Source organism: Carlito syrichta, unplaced genomic scaffold (genome assembly GCF_000164805.1).
Source record: "Carlito syrichta isolate Samal-C Ts95f unplaced genomic scaffold, Tarsius_syrichta-2.0.1 Scaffold311134, whole genome shotgun sequence".
Classification (NCBI taxonomy): domain Eukaryota; kingdom Metazoa; phylum Chordata; class Mammalia; order Primates; family Tarsiidae; genus Carlito; species Carlito syrichta.
In genome coordinates, this window is record NW_007255230.1 from 44,413 (window position 1) to 50,656 (window position 6,244).

A 6,244-nucleotide genomic window follows, 5' to 3' on the forward strand; every position below is an offset into this window, starting at 1 on the left:
CGTAGACTTGTTAGGATAAAATATATACATATACACTCATAGTTGCGTAAATTTATGCTTGCTGTTTTGTTTCTTTTTGCTACATTATTCAAATATAATAGTTACTATAAAATTTATAAAAGAATTAATGATAAAGTATTAGCTTAATAAGATATAGCATAGTATTAAAGTCCAATCACTAGATCATATAAAAATTAAAGTTTAGACATATGAAACTCATATGAATTATAGTAAAGTTTGGTAGTTTAAGAATAAGTTTTAACAGAGTTATAAGGCATTATGTTAAATCGTAATAGGATAATAGTATAACTAACAGCTAAGTCATTTAAGTAAACTTATAGGTTATAGTATAGTGTTAAGTTAATAATATTAATCATTAAAAATACTAGGAGTCAGTAAACTTAGAGTTAACTTAGAAAGTTTTTGTATTAATCAGGGTTTAGAACAAAGAGTATAATATGAATGATTCATTGAACATTATGGAAAACACTTTGAATGATCTGTATTGAAATTGTGCACCTGTGACCTTAATGTGAGTTTTTGTGAAGCACGACAGGCATCATGGAATTCGAATTGTTTGCTTGGAACTTGCAAATCTCGTGATGGTCTTATGATGCATAGTTTGTAAAGCACGGAACTTGTACGCCCCCAGCAAGTGATTATCACAGTGCTGGAGGGTATAGAAAATGGTATATAAGTTGGAAGGAGTCCGAATAAAATTTGGCTTCAGTCCTGATCAGACTGTTCCCAGAAGAACTACCTCCGAGTGGTCTCTTCTTGCCGCTTCCTGATTCTCCGGTGCGGGTCCTAACCCTCCCTCAAAAGATCGGAGCTGGTCTCCAACAGGTATGTGCTGATGAACTGTGAGATTCCATTCAAATTATTATTTAATTTTGTTTAATGTACCCCAGTTGCCAAAGTTTACCTCTTTTAACACAGCATAGCACGCCCAAGATTAGAATTATAATAATGTCAATTTCACTGTCTCACATTTTGGTATGTTTTCTTTCTTTTTTTTTTTTTTTGAGACACAGTCTCACTCTGTCGCCCAGACTGGAGTGCAGTGGCCGCTCCCGGCCACCGCAGCCTCGACCTGCTGGGCTCCGGTGATCCTTCTGCCTCAGTCTTCCGAGTAGCTGGAACTACAAGCACGTGCTACCACGCCTGGCTAATTTTGATTTATTGTAGAAATGAAGTCTCGCCAAGTTGCCCAGGCAGGTCTCGAACCCGCGGGCTCAGGCAATCCACTCACTTCAGCTTCCCAAAGCCGCGGGATTACAGGCTGAGCCACTGAGCCCGGCTTGGTATGTTTTCTTAAGTGAGAAAGTTAGCACACAGAATTTCACATAGTCCTTGGCAAATCCTTAGGAAAATATCAAGCACTGAAAACTAGTGATGTAAATGCTCAGTTATGTCTTGGTAAATATTATATCTTAACACTGTGTCACACATGTTGCTACAAAGCCTTCTAATTGACATTTTCCTTAAATCAAAGTAAAATAGACAAATGTAAAAAATAAAATAATAGCAGTCTCTTTCTAACCCCCTCCCTCTTCCTCCAGTATAAGTTTTTAAGACAGCTTTCTTCCTTCCTTTATTACTTTTTTTTCTTCCTTTTTTCCTCCATCCTTCCCTACTTCATTCCCCTTTCCTTTCTTCCTTTGTGTCTTTCTTTCTTTATGGGTAGATGATTTAACTACATGGGTCAAATCTTAAAAAGTATTATGCTATATACAACAAAACTCTCCCTCCTACCTGCCACTCAGCCATCTAGCTTTCTTCCTCAAAAGCAATTTTGTCAGTTCTTTGTCTCTGTATTCAGAAATAGCAAGAAGCATATATGTGCTTGTGTATACTCACACACAGAGTATTTTAATCTTTCAAAATAAGAATAATATGTACTATTTTATATCTTGCTTTTTTACTTATTCATATATAGAATATAATCTAGTATTAATACTTTAAAAGATTTCAAATTAATGTTTAAAGTTACAAAATATCTTAAGTATTGATGTATTGAATTAGTCCCACAATGATGAACATTTAGGTAGTTTTCAATCTGTTGCTTTTACCAAAAAAAAAAAAGTGTAAAATATAAACTCATAGGAAGGTAAGCCCATGTCCCCACATATTTACAGAGCAGAACATCTGACCACACCTGACCTTAGTGGTTAAACAGTAACCCTGGTCAGCTTCAGAGTCTAGTCTGAGGTTCTCTCTAGGCCTAAGCATGGAGGAATGCTCCAAACTATGCATATCTGTAGAGCATAGCCTCTGGCCCACCCATCTCAAGAGGCCAAGCAGTGATCCTGGAGACCTTACCTAGTCTCAGAGCTTAGCCTGCAGACCCGTCTAACCATAAATTCTGAACAGCAATATCAATATCATCCATACAGAAAATACAGCCTGCAACCCTGCTTCATCAGAGGTAATTGCAGAGCCCAGTCAGTGTTCTCACACTGAACCACGGAGCAGAGCCACTGGTCCTACCTAACCTCAGAGCACAGCAGCAGGCTGGCCCAAATAAAGAACCCCAAAACAAGATCTGCCTTCCCATGGTCACTACCAGGTGACCCATCCAGAATTCCAGGCTAGACTAAACAGTAAGTCTATCCTTACCAAAGAATATCTGCAAAGGCTGGACAAGGTGGCTGCTTCCTCAAATATTAGACACAAACACAAAAATATAGTGTCACAAAAAAAATCAGAGAAATATAAACCACCAAAAGAAATTAATACAACTTCAATAATGAGCCCCACAAAATGAAGATCTATAAAATGACTGACAACATATGGGACTCTGTTCTTTGCTTGTGTGATAAATCACTGAGTATGATCGACTCCAAATCCATCCAAGTTGTTGCAAAGTCCATATATTTGTCCTTCTTTATGGCTGCATAATATTCCACCGTGTATATGTATCACATTGTTTTATCCAGTCCAGCTTCGATGCGCAGCCTTTGCTCCCCCACCAAATAAATAAATAAATAAATAAAATGACTGACAGAAAAATTTAGAAAAATTCCTCTTAAAGAAGTTCAGAGAACTACAAGAAAATATGGATAAAAAATTAAATAAAATTTAGAGAGAAATCATAAACAAAACAAAACATTTGGCAAAGAAATAGAAAACAAAAAATAGAAATTCTAGAGATAAAAAAACACAATAAATGAAATGACAAATTCAGTAAAACACTTCAACAGCAGACTCAGTCAAGCAAGAAGATGGAATTCATGAGGTCAAAGGTAGTACATTTAAAATCATTCTATCAAAATAGCAACACTAAAAAGAATAAGAATGAAGGAAGCCCATGGAAATTATGGTACACCATCAAGAAAACTAAATTTGCATAATGGAAGTAACAGACAGAAGAAAGAAAGAGAAAGGGCTACAACACATTTTTTTAGTGGTTGAAAACTTCTCAAATCTGGCAAAAGATGTTAACATCCAGATACAGGAAGCTCAGGGGTCTTCAATAAAGTTAAACTCAAAGAGGAGTTCACCAAGACAAGTTTGATCAAAGTATCAAAAATTAAAGAATTTCAGAATTAAATAATTCTGAAAGCAACAAGAGATAAACATATCATATACTAGGGAGTCTTAATATAACTATCAATGGATGTCTCAGCAGCAACCCTGCAGACCAGGTCAGAGTGGAATAATATAGTCAAAGTGCTGAAGGAAAACACTACCAAACAAGAATACATTACTCAGCAAAGAAGTCATTCAGAAATAAAGGAGAAATCAAAATTCTCCCAAATAAAATCTAAGAAAGTCCATCACCACTATTCCACCATCACTAGTAGTAATTGCCTTACAGGAATTGCTGAAGAGAGTTCTCTAAGCTGAAACGAAAGATCATTGGTTAACAACATAAAGCACACAAAAGTACAAAACTCTGACCAGGCATAGTGGCTCATGCCTACAATCCCAGCACTTTTGGAGGCCAAGGTGGGAGAACTGTTTGAGTCCAGGAGTTTGAGACCATCTGGGCAATATAGTGAGATCCTATCTCTCAAAAAAAAAAAAGAAAAAGAAAAGAAAGAAAAAAAAATTCAATAATGTAAGTCATATATAGTCATATTTAGAATATTTTATCACTCTAATGGTGGCATGTAAAGTCCCCTCTATTATGAGGGTTAAAAGGCAAAACAATTAAAAACAATCTTTAAATGTGTATGAAACTATAAAAGATCCAAAATAGCTAAAAACAATATTCAGCAAAAAAGAACAAAGCTGAAGATATCATACTACCTAATACGCCACAAAGTTATGTAATCAGAGGAGCATGATACTGGCATAAAAACAGATACATTGACAAATGCAACAGGTTAGAGAGCCCAGAAATAAAACATAAATTCATCCATTACAGACAATTGCTCTTTTTTTTTCTTACAGACAGCATTCTGCTAGGTCGTCCAGACTGGTCTCTGGAACTATAGGCATGCACCATCACACACAGATGACAATTGCTTTTTGATAATGGTTCTAAGAACATACAATGGAGAAAAGATAGTCTCTTCAATAGATGGTATTGGAAAACTGGTTATATACAAAATAATAAAATGACATTCTTATAACGTATACAAAAATCGACACACACAAAAGATTAAAGACTTAAATATGAGCCCTGCAATTTTAAAACTGCTAGAAAAAAAACAAAGGGGAGGCCGGCTGGCACAGTGGTTCAAGCCTGTAATCCCAGCACTTGAGGCTGAAGCGAGAGGATTGCCTGAGGCCAGGGGTTCAAGACCAGCCTGGGCAACTTGGTGAGCACTCATCTCTACAATAAATTTAAAAAAATTAGCCAGGCATGGTGGCGCACGCCTATAGTTCCAGGTACTTGGAAAGCTGAAATGGAAGGATCACCTGAGACCAGCGGGCCGAGTCTACAGTGGCCTTGAGTGTGCCACTGCACTCCAGCCTGGGCAACAGAGTGAGACTCCTACTCAAAAAATTAAATAAATAAATAAATAAATAAAAACAAAGGGGAAAATCTCCATAACATTTGTCTGGGCAGTGATTTGTTAATATGACTCCAAAAGTCCATGCAACCAAAGCAAAAATAGATACATGGGATTTCATAAAACTAAAAAGCTTTTGTCTAGCAAAGGAAACAATTAACAGAATAAAGAGACAACTCAAAGAGTGAGAGAAAATATTTGTAAACCACCCAATGACAAGGGATTAACTCAAATAACTCAACAGCAAGAAAACACATAGCCAGGTTTTTTAAATAGGCAAAGGACATGACTATATATTTCTCAAAAGAAGACATACAAATGGCTAACAGATCTGAAAAAAAAAATCATCACTAACACTGGGGAAGTACAAATTACAACCACAGTTAGATAGTGCCTCACATCTGTTAGGTTATTATTACAAAGATGAAGATAACAAGTGATGGCAAGGATGCAGAGAAACGGGGACTCTTGTACATTGTTAGTAGGAATGTAAATTAATACAGCCATGATGGAAATGCTATGGGGATGTTTTGAAAGTCCAGCTAAACAGGGGCTCCAGTACCAGAGTGCCTAGCAACTATGCCCTAACAGGAAACGAAGGGGAACTGGAAGTGGGTATTTAGAGTGTGGCTTTTATGGCACACATCTTTTACCTAGTGGATGGCCTAATGCTGTTCAACTTGTGACTAGGAGATCTCTCACACAGAAAACTTGTTTATATAGGCAAATGCCTTGTAGCCTTTCACCCAGGTTCAGTTCATCCCTGTGTAACATCACTCTGGCACTGGGAGCTGGACCTTGTGCTCTTCCCAAGGTCTTGGGGAACATCCAGCCTGGAGCATCCTCTAGTACTTCAGGTGGAAGGCACAAATTCAATGTACCACTACAACAGGAAACAAATACAAAGATTTTGGCTTACAGATCCTGGGCCAAAAGGGTATAATCATTAAAAGCGTAATTCTCCATCCCTGGGTCATGCCATACAGGAATGAAGAGTCAGGCAGAGAAAGAAAAGCACACAGCAACTTGCAGTACATATGAGGGCCTAGTCATTTTAAGTTTGTTGGCAAATGCCCAAATGGCCCATTTAAATGAAGCAGTGGGAAAGTGGAAAGTGTGCTAGGTGGGAGAGATGCCTTTAAGTTCTTATTTCTGGCCACCAGCTTGAGCCATGTGAGTGAGGTGTAGAACTGGAAACTGTGTCAAAGGTAACTGAGCTCTATTTCTGGTATGAGAAAGCTAAATTTGTGTTCAAAATGAATGATAAAATTATAAGAACT